Source organism: Ochotona princeps, chromosome 11, assembly GCF_030435755.1.
Source record: "Ochotona princeps isolate mOchPri1 chromosome 11, mOchPri1.hap1, whole genome shotgun sequence".
Classification (NCBI taxonomy): Eukaryota; Metazoa; Chordata; class Mammalia; order Lagomorpha; family Ochotonidae; genus Ochotona; species Ochotona princeps.
In genome coordinates, this window is record NC_080842.1 from 72,638,851 (window position 1) to 72,652,998 (window position 14,148).

Sequence of the window (14,148 nt, forward strand, 5' to 3'; positions counted from 1 at the left end):
CTGGCCCACCGCCCAGCCCAGTCGGGTCTGGTGTGGCATGTCTGAATGGCACCCTGAGGGCAGCGGGCTCAACCTGAGCAGCTCCACCAGCAGGTGAGGCCCGCAGTTGGCCAGCTGCCCCACAGTGGCCGCTGCTGTGCAGGACAGAGTGGCGGTGGCTCTGCACCAGGTGGAGGCCGGCAGCAAGCAGCAAGGGCAGGAGACCTGGGAGCACGGAGGACCTCAGCACAGAGGACGGCGGGAGGATGGCATGAGGAGGACCTCAGCAGAGGACAGCGGGAGGACAGGCATGTGGACCTCAGGCCCATCTTGGCAGGCAGGATGGGAGGCTGGGGGGCGCAGAGTCCAGGCCCTGCCAAGGACAGAGACCCCACAAGCCCCAGGGCCCCTTGCACTGTTCCTGCAGGGCCCTGGGTGTCTGGAGCAGTCCTTGCAGCTGTGCCACCAAGCTGCATTTTCCATGTCCCATGGCAGCAGACATGGCAGCAAACGTCCGATGTCTTAAAAGATTCATTTATTTATTTTGATTTGAAAGGCAGAGTTACTGGGAGAAAAGGAAAGACAGAGAGATCTTCTATCCTTTGGCTCACTCCCACAAGGTCTGCAATGGCCAGAGCTGAGCCGATCCAAAGCTGGGAGCCAACAGCGCCTTCCAGTCTCCCACATGGATGCAGGGGCCCAAGCACGCGGGCCAGCCTGTTCTCCCAGGTCACAAGCACGGAGCTGGAGCAGAGGGACACAGATCAGCAGCACTTAGGCCGCCAGCACTGCAGGCGGAGGGCCAATGTACTCCACCAAGACCCCAGTGTGACACTCAGGTCTGCCTCGTGGGTGCATCCAGGAGGGGACTCCCTCCCGACACAGGCTGTGCCTCCCACACCCCAGGCACTAACCCCAAGGGTCCTCTGCACACACATATCCTTCCCACACAGGAACTCATGGCTCCCAGCTTTGGACACAGAGCAGTGAGCACGGGTGCAGAGCTGGTACCAGGACCCCAGCAGGGGAGGAGGCAGTGGAGAGAAGACAGGGACGGGGCAGCCCTGCGGGCCCGAGAGCTGTCAGCCAGCAGAGTCCCCACGCAGCCAGCTCACTCACTAAGGCCACCACCACTTTCCTAGTTCAGCCCACCCTGCTCCCTGGGACAGCCTTGCCTGCTGGCCCCCGCCCATGGTGGCACTCACAGACCACGTCCCCACGGCCACGTCATCTCGTTCCCACACTCACAGACCACACCCCCACGGCCACGTCATCTCGTTCCCACGCTCACAGACCACGTTCCCACGGCCTGTGTGTCTTGTTCCTGTGCTCCTTCACTCCCTCAGGTGCAGTCTGGCAGCCTTCGTGGCAGTCCACAGGGATGGCCAACCTCCAGCTGCATGGGGACACTGACCAGGCACCGCCGTGCTCCCCTGGCAGCTCTCCCTACCAAGACCCCCCATGCCTCATGCGCAGACCACAGCCCAGGCTTCAGGGCATCTAGTGCTGTGCCCTGGGCACCACGCAGAGCCACAGGACAGAGCACCCGCTGCCCATCAGAGGCAACAGAGAGGTGGTGAGCACCTCGTCCACACCCTGCCAACTCATCTACACTCCACTAGCTCCTTCCACACTGCACTGTCTACACTCTGGCCATGATGCCAAGATGGCCAAACAGCAGTAACTGGGGACACGGCTCACATATAGAGGTGCCCAGCTAACCTACGATAGGGCAGCCGCCCAGCCCAGCGCAGCCCGGCCCACTCAGCCATGACAGGGCTGGCTGGTGGCCAGCGGGTGGTTGGCTGTGTGGACTGCAGTATGTGGTGTCCCTTTCCAGCGCCACAGGTGTCTGTGGGTTTGAACCCACCTCAGAGTGAGGCTCTAAACAGAGCCAAGGGATTAGCAAGCAAAACTTTACAGAATGTTTAGTGAAACTGAAATTTCAGCTAAAGGACAACTTGCCCAGCAAAGCAGGTTTCAGGAACTGCACAGCGGTCTCTGACCTGCTGAGCCCCCCGCCCCTAGCCACACCGCTTTGCTCCAGCCTGGAGACTCTGTACCAGGCCCGGTGGCAGCAGACACATCTCCTGCCCATGTCCACATCTGCCTCCTCCCCTCAGCCTGGCAATGCCCAGCCAAGCCTGGGAGCTGCACACCCACTGTACTCAGGGCTCCCATGCAGCGCAACTGGAGGCACAGCAAGGTGTGTGCAGCTCAAGGTGGCTTAGGAAAGCCCTCTAGAGGTGGCGCACGCGCAGCCCCGCCAGAGCTGATGGGGCCCACCTGGCTAACACGCCTGGCTTCCGTGCCCTGGCCTGAAAAGGCTGGGCTGAGCTGTCACTGCAGCACCAATGGGGCTCACACCCTCGTGCCGGTCACACCCAGAGGTGCCTCCTGCAGGGCTTACCTCTATGTCAAACGCTAATGGACAGGGCAGGTGGTGGCTTAGTGGATAAAGCCACTGCCTGCAACATCAGTATCCCGCAGGCCGCCAGTTCAGGGCCCAGCTGCTTCACTCCTGATCCAGCTCCCTGCTTGTGGCCTGGGAAAGCAGCGAGGACAGACCAGGGCTTTGGGCCCCAGTACCCACACGGGATACAGTTCTTGGCTCCAGCTCGGCCTGAGTCAGCCCTGGATCAACACGTGCAGTGTGAACCCGGAAGTGGACGATCGTTCTCTCCTCCTAACTCTTTCAAATGAATAAATCTTAACAAGGAAAAATTAAGCCAATAGAAACAGCACTCCAGGGGCCGTCCGCTGGGGATGGGAGGGCTGCCCTGTCCTCCAGTCCAGCACCAGACTCCCCCAGCAGCCCTTTGAAAGTCACACACAACCCCCAGGGATCACTGTGTCCCCAGCCCTCCGAACTCCTCTCTGCCGGCCAGCAGCTCCTACCTGGAGGTCCCCTCCAGTGGGGACAAGAAGCCAGCCCTGAGCCCCATCCCGCAGTGTGCTGCCACACGGCCCCCCGCGGCCTCCCGCAGCCCCCCGCAGCCCCCCGCAGCCCTGCCGGCCTGGCAGATGCAGCCCTGGGTGCCAGGCCCCGGCCTCAGCCCTCAGTGCTGCCAGTCACATGGCCCTCCAACGGGGCGAGTCACAGTGCTGTCCCTGGCCACCAAGTCTCCACAGGCACCAGGCTGGGTCCCCTGAGTGAACCCCTGAAGCCAGGGTCCCAGAACTCAAGGTGACAGCCGCCTGTCACGCTCCACATGACCAGCCCCAACTCCTGGTGAGCCCTCACTGCATGGCCACTCAACAGTGCCCAGTACCACCCGAGCTGCCTCCACAAGACAGAGTGGCCGCCCGGGCCAGGGGACAGTACTGACAGCTAGAGGCCCACTGCCACGCACAGCCCTAGAACGCTGTGTGGACGCCCTGCTAACTTGTCTACACTCAGATAACTCGTCTACACTCCACCCCAGCTACACCGAGCCCACACCCTGGCCGCAGAGGCCGCGGTCCGCCGACGGTGCCCAGCGCCAGGCCGGCCAGGGCAGCCCGCCCACCGGCCCGAGTCGGGCCTCGAACAAAAGGCCCCGCGGAGACGCCCCCACCGCGCCGGGCCGAGGAGCCGGGCGGGCCCGGGGCGGGGCGCGAGCGCGCGGCCCCTGAAGAAAGCAAGCTCGGAGGCGGCGCCGGCCCTCCGGCTGCCCGCCGCCCGCCGCCCGCCGCCCGCCGCCCGCCGCCCGCCGCCCGCCGCCCGCCGCCCGCCGCCCGCACCTACCGGGCCGCGCCGCTCGCTCCCGCGCCAACGGTCGCCGGGGCCGCCGCCGGGCCGGGCGGAGGGGCGGGGCCTGGAGGGGCGTGTCCAGGGCAGGGGTGGGCGGAGCTCCGGCGGGGCGTGCCCCGGGCAGGGCTGGGCGGAGCTCCGGCGGGGGCGTGTCCAGGGGCGGGGCCTGCAGGGCGGGAGGCGGGAGCAAGTCTGGACAGCCCGTCAGTCGGTGGACCCGGCCAGGGCCTGCGCCTCCGGCCTGGGCGGTCAGACTTCCAACGGGAAGGGCAGGCGAAGAGGCGGGCCTGTGGCCCCGGTCTGGGCGGGACCTCCGGCTAGTGAGGACCGGAGCCCTGCCCAAGCCTCCTGCTCCCTCTGCAGGAGTCCCAGGTCAGGGCGCTGGATTCTCCTGGTTTTGTGCAGAGTGAAGCAGCATGGAAAGCTTGATTCTTCCTCAGCCAGCTGGAGTCCATGACCACAGGCGGCCGGTGGAGGGGCGACTTTCAGAAGAGTACCTGGGCCCAGCGCAGCAGCCTAGAGACCAAAGTCCTTGCCTTGCACGTGCTGGGATCCCATATGCAAGCTGATTCATGTCCGGCAGCCCCACTCCCCACCCAGCTCCCTGCCTGTGGCCTGGGAATGCAGTCGAGGACGGCCCAAAGCCTTGGGACCCTGCACCTGCGTGGGAGACCCGGAAGAGGCTCCTGGCTCCTGGCTCCTGACTCCAGCCCTTGTGGCCGCTTGCAGAGTGAACCAACAGATGGAAGATCTGTTTCTCCTTCTCTCTGTATATCTGCCTTTCCAATAAAAATAATTTTTAAAAAGCATACCTGGGGTATGTACCCGGCTATTGCACCTGGAGAGTGCTGTTGGGGAGTGCCCATGTGGGAGTGCTCCTGTGGGAGTGTCCCTGGGGAATGTCCCTGGGGAGTGTCCCTGGGGAGTGTTCCTGGGGAGTGCTCCTGTGGGAGTGTTCCTGGGGAGTGTCCCTGGAGAGTGTCCCTGGGGAGTGTTCCTGGGGAGTGCTCCTGGGGAGTGCTCCTGTGGGAGTGTCCCTGGGGAGTGCTCCTGGGGAGTGCTCCTGTGGGAGTGCTCCTGTGGGAGTGTCCCTGGGGAATGTCCCTGTGGGAGTGTCCCTGTGGGAGTGCTCCTGTGGGAGTGTTCCTGGGGAGTGCTCCTGGGGAGTGTCCCTGGGGAGTGCTCCTGGGGAGTGCTCCTGTGGGAGTGTCCCTGGGGAGTGCTCCTGGGGAGTGCTCCTGGGGAGTGTCCCTGGGGAGTGCTCCTGTGGGAGTGTCCCTGGGGAGTGTCCCTGGGGAGTGCTCCTGGGGAGTGTCCCTGGGGAGTGCTCCTGTGGGAGTGTCCCTGGGGAGTGCTCCTGGGGAGTGTCCCTGGGGAGTGCTCCTGGGGAGTGCTCCTCGGGAGTGCTCCTGTGGGAGTGTCCCTGGGGAGTGCTCCTGTGGGAGTGTCCCTGGGGAGTGTCCCTGGGGAGTACTCCTGTGGGAGTGTCCCTGGGGAGTGCTCCTGGGGAGTGTCCCTGGGGAGTGCTCCTGTGGGAGTGTCCCTGGGGAGTGCTCCTGGGGAGTGCTCCTCGGGAGTGCTCCTGTGGGAGTGTCCCTGGGGAGTGTCCCTGGGGAGTGCTCCTGGGGAGTGTCCCTGGGGAGTGCTCCTGTGGGAGTGTCCCTGGGGAGTGCTCCTGGGGAGTGCTCCTCGGGAGTGCTCCTGTGGGAGTGTCCCTGGGGAGTGTCCCTGGGGAGTGCTCCTGGGGAGTGTCCCTGGGGAGTGTCCCTGGGGAGTGTCCCTGGAGAGTGTCCCTGGGGAGTGCTCCTGTGGGAGTGTCCCTGGGGAGTGCTCCTGGGGAGTGTCCCTGGGGAGTGCTCCTGGGGAGTGCTCCTGGGGAGTGTCCCTGGGGAGTGCTCCTGGGGAGTGTCCCTGGGGAGTGCTCCTGGGGAGTGCTCCTGGGGAGTGTCCCTGGGGAGTGCTCCTGGGGAGTGCTCCTGGGGAGTGTCCCTGGGGAGTGCTCCTGTGGGAGTGTTCCTGGGGAGTGCTCCTGGGGAGTGCTCCTGGGGAGTACACCTGCAAGTACCACAGCCCTTGTTGGTGACTGAGACAAGAGCTCAGCTCCCCACCTAGCGTTCCCAGCTTCCCTTTAGATGTGTCCAGAGCTTCTGCCTTCAGGAACACCAGGAGGACCCCTGAGGAATCTCCACTGGTTCCTTGTGCTGCCTCCAGTGCTGCTCCTCTGTGCTCTCTGGAACCCCTGCCCGCTGTCCTGAGGGTGCCTGGGTCCCTAGAGGATGCAGATGGAGTCAACTGAGGAGCCCTCCCACGGCCAGCAGGCGACAGGAGCAGCTCTCCAGCTCTCTAAGCTTCCAGAGGAAAGGGGACAGAGGCACAAGCAGCCAGTCTTCCTCCCTCTGCCCTTTCATGCCCAAGTCTCCCTGGTGGGTGGGACCTAGGGCGCAAAGGGCAGCCAGAGGAAGTCAGTCCAGACAACCAGGGTGTCAGGGCAGCAGGGGACCCCTCCTCCAGCATTCTGCTCGTCCCTGCTTTGGGCTGGCAGCAGAGGGGTCCAGGGTTCCTGGGTGCAGTGAGAGGGTCTGGGACTGGGGTGGCGGGGAGGCGACAGCAGGCCCATGGGGGGTAGTAGCGGTCACTCCCCAAGACAGACTCTGCCCTACCTCCCGGACCCTTGTGGCTGTCTGGGGTATGAACCAGTGGATGGACGCTCTGTCTCTCCCTTTCTCTGTTACTCTGCCTTTCAAAGGGAGGAGGAGGAGGCCCCAAGGCTGCCCCTTGGCCCAGGTGGGCTGGGTCTGGGAGCAGGCAGGCTGAGCTAAGCCACAGCTAAGCCACAACACCATGGGTGTGAAAACCCGAACAGGAGGCTATTGGGGGCCACAGCACACACTGCCATGCAGGCTGGGCTGCGCAGAGTGTGTTGGTTTGTGTGAGTTACGGGGCTGAGGGCAGAGTTGACCAGGCAGCTGATCCACTACGTGAACTGGCTGGTGCAGGTAACAGACCAAACCTGACCCTGCACTAGCTGGCACGCAGTCGGGTCTGAGGTCACCCCAGGCAAGGTTTCTTAGGGGACTCCCCAACTGGAGAGCTGAACTCAAACCCCGGCCACAGGACAATAACAACATATGTGGTCTGACCTTGGAGTGCATGTGTTGGGCCGCCTCAGCTGCTGATGTCTGTGCAACGGACAGCATGTCTAGATGCACACGGGAACGTGACGGCCAGGTCACCTGGCCAGCAGGGGACAACGAGCCCCTCGTCAGAGGATGGAAAGCAGAACAGGTTGGACAGCTCTCCTGGCCAAGCTTTGCACTAAGGTGGACTTGGTCAGCAAACAGACCTTGAAAGATTTTCTCAGTCCTGGTGCAACAAAGCTGATAACGTCTCAGAGCTATCCAAACCACTCAAGCAACACCCTCGGGACACTCTTCCCACACCAGGGTCTCTAAGGCGTCATCAAACCACTGTCCCCCAGCCCCAGGTGTTGGTGTGGTTTGACAGCAAGGAGTGGCCCCCTCATCCTCCCCCAGAGGACACAGAACAGAGGAAAGTGTCTATCCCACCCACCTCCCTCCATATCTGACCCTCCCCACCCTAACTGGAGGCCCACACGGGCATGCACCTCTCTCAACTAGGTCAACAACATCAACAATACAGTAAAAAGGTATGCATAAAGAAGGAGCAGTCAAGGAGCCAGTGAGGCAGCAGCTAATCCCCAACATGACGCAGCAGCATTCCTTATGGGAGCCAGTTCCTAGCTGCTCCATTTCCCATCCAGTTCCCTACTTACGCTCTAGGAAAGCAAGAGAGGATGGCCCTGCTTTCCCCTGGAAGCCATCGAGGAAACTTCTGGTTCCTGGCTTCAGACTGGCCTAGTACTCTCCTCCGAAGAGGAAGGGCTCACACGGAGATACCCCACACTGCTCCCCGGACGCCTGTAAGGTCACCAACGGAAGGACACCAGCCAAGACAGCCTGTCCTCCACAGTGAGAACAACTGTGCAGCAGGCACGTGGAGAGGCGGCCCCCGCTCGTCACTCCAGAGGGACAATACATGGCTGTGTGACCAGGACAGGCTGGGACGAGCAGAAGCGCAGGTCAGTGTGACTCAGCGTGGGTACGCCAGACACCCCCAGACGACGTCTCCCTACTGGCTTCACACAATGGGGCGGGGGGCCAGCCGCCTCTCCACGCAGGCACGCCCTGGCTTCAGTCGCGCAAGGCAGACGTGGCCATGACTGCCCCAGCAGTTTCCACAGGGGAAGCCCTGGTGGGTGAGGGCCTCAGACGCCCACGGGGGTCAGGGCAGACTGTGCCACAGGCTTGCCCAGCACGCTGGAATGCTGGCTCAGGACTCCACCTCAGTGGCTGGCTGTTGCTGAATCCTTGCAAATCTCAGGTGAATGTGTCTTCTAAGATTGTTTGGTTGATTTTATTGGAAAGGCGGAGTTCCAGAGAGGAGGAGAAATAGAAGGATCCTCCATTGTTGGTTCCCTCCCCAAGTGGCCACAATGGCTGGAGCTGAGTCGATCCAAAGCCAGGAGCCAGGAGCTTCTTCCAGGTATCAGACATCAGAACTCACTGCTTCCACAGCATCTGGTCGACCCCCATTGGGACTCTGTGAAAAGCCACAAGGTCAGACATTGCACATCTCCACCCCTGCAACCTCACAGCCACTCTCCCTGCACGAATTCGAGCTGTGGGCTGTTCCCAACCTGGGCCTCTGGGTGTCCGGCCCAAGAGTGGCTCGCAGGCCTCGTCGTGTGCCGCAGGGATGGTACAATGTCTGACCTTGTGGCTTCCCTGGACTGTCTTCCAAAGCCACTAAACAAAGCTCTGGTAACTTCACTCATGCTTGCAAAGTACAAGGAGTCTTCTGGCACAGCTGCACAGAACTCTGCCAGGCCTGGGTGGGGCAAGGGCGCTCAGGTAACAGCGCACTGCTGGGTGGGCACATGCCACTGGCCACCTGTGGGTGGGTGACCCTGACAGCCATTGCTCGCTGTCTGGGAAAGCCAGGCTGCCCTACAGTTCTGTCGCTTGGGAGGGAACTGGTGGCTGAGGCATGTGGAGAGAACTGCATGACGGAGCCCAATCCCCTGTCGCCACACATCTGCAAGGACCTGAGCCACCCCTGCCACCCAGCCTGGCATGGTGAGGGAGGAGGGCCCCAAGACCTGGCCACAGCCTGCACACTCAAGAGCTCTCTCATTTTCTCTCTCCCCTCTTTATGAGTGCCTTTCAAATAAAGAAATATTTTTTTTAAAGCTGTATGTGAAAGAATTTACAGATAGCATCCCTACAATGATAAAGAGATGGGTTATTTGTGAAGAGAAATGCAACTCTAAAAACAACATTGAAAACAATATCAGAACATTAGCCCTATAATTAACTGAAATTTCAAATGCATGGTGAGGCTGCTGCGCATTGTGAAAGAAAGTTTCAGGCCAGCTGAAGACAGATTCCCACAGTAACACAGACAGCCAGCAGCACCAGGATCCCGTGCGGGCACCAGTGGGTGTCTGGCTGCTCGCCTTCCCAGCCAGCTCCCTGGCCACGCACCTGCGAAAGCCGCGAAGGACGGCCCCGTGCTTGGTGCCTGCACCCACGTGGGAGACCTGGAAGGTACTCCTGGCACAGGTGGCTCAGCTCTGGGCACTGTGGTCATCTGCAGAGTGAACCAGGGACGCAAGCAAACGGAAGATCTCTTCATCTCTAAGTCTGCCTTTGAAATAAACAAACCTTTAAAAACAGATGAGATGAAATGAGAGGTAAATGGGCGGATATGTGTTAAGCAAAGTTTCCTAAAGCGCTAATAAGTATGTTTTTGATCACCATCAATTCTACCCATTTTTCCAAATGACTGAAATTTCTCCTAACAACCACTTGAGGAAACGGGCAGACTTCTGAGTACCCCCCGCTAATGTGTGGGGGCGGCAGAGGGGTGCACCTCCCAGCCGCTGTGGGGGAGGCAGCGGGACCTCTGTTCTGGCCCAGCCCTGGCTGTGTCTACCTCCGGGGAGTGACCAGCAAGGGAAGAACTCTCTCTCTGTCACTTTGCCTTTCAAATAAATAAATAAACCATGAAAACAAAAACACCTACAGTGAGCACCATCAGTTTGCCATTAGGACCAGGAACAACATCACCACGAACCTGCAGTGTTGTCACAGGTGTGAGAGCACACAGAGGAAGACAGACACACAGAGACACACACACAAACACAAGCACAGACAGGCACACACACCCAGACACACAGACAGGCACACAGACACACACATAGATACACACAGACACACAGAGGAAGGCAGACACACAGACACACACAGAGAGACAGGCACACACACAGACACACAGACAGGCACACACACACATAGATACACACAGACACACACAGAGAGACAGGCACACACACAGACACACAGACAGGCACACAGGCACACACACAAACACACGCACAGACAGGCACACACCCAGACACCCAGACACCCACACAAACACACGCAGACAGGCACACACACCCAGACACACAGACAGGCACACACACACATAGATACACACAGACACACAGAGGAAGGCAGACACACAGACACACACAGAGAGACAGGCACACAAACACACACACAGACAGGCACACACCCAGACACCCAGATACACACACAAACACACGCACAGACAGGCAGACACCCAGACACACACACAAACACATGCACAGACAGGCACACACACCCAGACACCCAGACACACACACAAACACACGCACAGACAGGCAGATACCCAGACACACAGGCACACACACAAACACACGCACAGACAGGCACAAACACCCAGACACACAGACAGGCACACACACCCAGACAAACAGACAGGCACACACACCCAGACACACAGACAGGCACACGCACAGACAGGCACACACCCAGACACACAGACAGGCACACAAACATACGCACAGACATGCACACACACCCAGACACACAGACAGGCACACACACCCAGACACACAGACAGGCACACAAACATACGCACAGACAGGCACACACACCCAGACACACACACAGACACACACACAGAGGCACACACACAGAGAGACAGACACACACACACACACACAGACACACACAGAGAGACAGGCACACACACAGACAGGCACACAGAGACACATGAAAAAGGTACAGACATACAACGATGCACGTCAGCGCAGACATGCGGACAAGTTCGAGAGGAAGTGAGCACCCCATTGGGGAGCAAAGGCAGCAGCAGCAGCTGCCAGGACCCGTCAGGGCATCAGCAGGCGGCGGGCAAGCCAGGCACACACACAGTGGCTTGTGTGTCAGAGTTAGAGAGAGAGAGACCGAGATAGAGAGAGGGAAAGAGCAAAAGAGGGGAACAGAGAGGAACAGAGAGATGGAACTCACAGCTCTCTCACCAGGGGCTGCCACCCCGGGACTGGGGGACCCAGGCTTGTGTGTTGTCACCCACAGGTGACGAATAACAGTGCAGAGAGCAAGGGAGGGCTGCCCTGGCTGAGGCAGCACCCGCACCTGCTCCTGGCGCACCTGCTCCTGGTGCCTGCTCCTGGTGTGGGTGTCAGCAGGCAAGCTCCACGCCCTGGGCTGTCTGCACATGCACCCACACGGCCATTCCTGGGGAGTTGAGCAGGACACTGGGCACTCTTCCAGTGGAGGGCAGAGTCCTGAGGCCCCGCAGGCAGGGGGAGGGGAGTCTCTGTGGCCCCTTGCTGGAGGCTCAGGCCTGACTGTGGAGCTGCAGTGCCTGTGGGTTTCTGCATGGCCGCATCTGAGGAACTGTGCTGTGCAAGTGTGGGTTTACAGGGTCAGTGCAAAGGCCAAAACGTGGGAGTGAAACACAGATCCCCATGCAAGCCTGCCTTCTAGAATCCCCCACAGAAAATAAGGCCCCCAACCTGCACTAGGATTCCTCAGGATACTAAAAATTCTCACAACAGTTGTGACTTCCTCAGCCACAAAACCTTTTACTGCTCAAGAGACCACTCAAGGCTGGTGCTATGGTGTAGCAAGCCAATTCTCTGCCTGCAGCACCTGCATCCCATGTGGGCACTGGTTCAAGTCCCAGCTGCTCCACTTCCCACCCAGCTCCCTGCTAGTGCACTCGGGAAAGCAGCAGAGGATGGTCCAATGGCTTGGGCCCAGTCCTGGGGCCAACTCGCAAAGCCACAAGTCCAAGATGCTGAGCCATGCTTGGGGCAGGAGGCCAGGCTGGCCCTGGGCTGGGCAGCATTATCAGGAAGGGAGATCCTGGATGGGCCCCACATCAGGCCAGTCCCATATCCTGGGCGTGGCTGGCCATCCTGTGGGGGTGGTCGTGAGGCTGGGCAGGGCCGAGGGACCCCCACTCACACACAGGATGCCAGCACCTGCTTGGCCCAGCATTGCTATTCTTGGCCACAACCTAGGCAGCTGCCCATTAAAATTCCATTAGACTCCGAGGCTGGAACTGCCGTGGCTATTTCCAACGATGGTGAAATTAGACTTGTCCTTGTAATTAAACGATAATTGCACACTGCCAGCTGCACCCTTGGGAGCCGCACGCTGCTCCTGAGCACAGCACGGGAATTCAGAGTCCTCTGGGGCAGATGAGAGCAGGCATTGAGATTTTGGGCACGAGTGCATCCTAGAGCTCCCTTGGCTCAGGGTGAGCTGTGCCCCAGGGTGGCCACAGCGCAGCAGTCCCTGCATGGATCTCTGGGCCCCCAGACACACGTGCGCCTCTCTGCAAACATCCTTCACCCTGAGGGGATGGGGTGGGGTGTGGACACATCCACTGGAGGAGCAGCTGCCCAGGCTGGGGCAGGTAAGGGAAGTGGCAGTCCAGAGAGCAGGAACTGGCCCCGGGGACCCCAGTGCCTGCGTCCCAACCCGGAAGGACTCAGGTGTCCAACGCTGCCCCATAGGCTGTGTGTGGACTCACTGTCACTGTCACTCACAGGCAGTTGAGCGCTCTTGCCCTCTTGCCTGTTGGTACTACGCCCCCTGCAGGCCGTGCCTGCTCCTGCACCTGGGCTCCGCTGGCCCTGTGGGATCATGGCCATCACCTCCCCTCTCCGGGCTCGTCTTCATGCCAGCCTGGCCATGTCCTTGCCATGGTCAGCACAGCACACACGACACTGCTCCCTGTGGGCTGCACCCTGGGCCAGTTCTACTCTGCACATTCCCGACCTAGGTGCCCAGGACAACCAACCAACATGGTCAAGTGGACCAGGGGCAAGCTTGGGCCCTGCCCATGTACAAGCTCAGGAGGATGCCCTGGGTGAGTGGCTTCTGTCTGAGCCCACCCCTGGGCCTGGCAGCCCCTCCAGAGCTCCACCTGCTTTACACAGACCCCTCCTATGCCAAGGGTTCTGACACAACTATGAGGAGGGCGTCCGTGCCAGCAGGTGGACCGAGGTCACTGCCCACCTGAGAACCCAGAGCTGCACCACGACAGCTGTCAGTATCATCACCCCACACTCCCACCTGCCAACACAAATGCCATGGCCCCTGCGGCCCAAGGACACAGGTGAGCACTTGAGTGGACATCAGGAGTGTGTGTGTGTGTGTGTGTAGGGCAGTGCACACATCAGCACTGTGTGTAAGGCAGTGCACACATCAGCCCTGTGTGTGTGTGTAGGGCAGTGCACACATCAGCACTGTGTGTAAGGCAGTGCACACATCAGCCCTGTGTGTGTGTGTAGGGCAGTGCACACATCAGCACTGTGTGTGTGTGTGTGTGTAGGGCAGTGCACACATCAGCACTGTGTGTGTGTGTGTGTGTGTAGGGCAGTGCACACATCAGCACTGTGTGTGTGTGTGTGTGTGTGTGTGTAGGGCAGTGCACACATCAGCACTGTGTGTGTGTGTGTGTGTGTGTGTGTAGGGCAGTGCACACATCAGCACTGTGTGTGTGTGTGTGTGTGTGTGTGTGTAGGGCAGTGCACACATCAGCACTGTGTGTGTGTGTGTAGGGCAGTGCACACATCAGCACTGTGTGTGTGTGTGTGTGTATGTGTAGGGCAGTGCACACATCAGCACTGTGTGTGTGTGTGTGTGTGTGTAGGGCAGTGCACACATCAGCACTGTGTGTGTGTGTGTGTGTGTGTGTAGGGCAGTGCACACATCAGCACTCTGTGTGTGTGTGTGTGTGTATGTGTAGGGCAGTGCACACATCAGCACTCTGTGTGTGTGTGTGTGGCCAGTTTTCAGCCTCATCCCATCCATTCTGCGTGTGACCATAGGTTCCAGCTACAGGGACCTTGGCTGGCCTGGGTGGCAGGGACCAGTGGCTTGCAGACAGGGTGTCTGGGGCTCTGGACTGTCCCAACCACCTGCAATGCAGGACCACTCTGTATGCGCCTCGCTCATTTGCAGGGGGCTTCAGCCCACAGCATATAAACCAACACCTCACCTCGGGCAGAA

The 14,148-nt window shown here is 60.1% G+C and overlaps 2 protein-coding genes across 2 annotated transcripts in view; both read right to left on the reverse strand.

Moving 5' to 3' along the window:
• The window catches only part of RGS12 (regulator of G protein signaling 12), a 68,975-nt gene extending 65,236 nt beyond the window's left edge, over positions 1-3,739 (reverse strand). Inside the window, exon 1 of the mRNA XM_058670322.1 lies at positions 3,707-3,739. The gene's annotated coding sequence lies outside the window, so the exon portion shown is untranslated. The remainder of the gene's footprint in view (positions 1-3,706) is intronic.
• HTT (huntingtin) overlaps positions 1-14,148 on the reverse strand; it is a 358,005-nt gene that overhangs the window by 212,870 nt on the left and 130,987 nt on the right. The window lies entirely within an intron of this gene.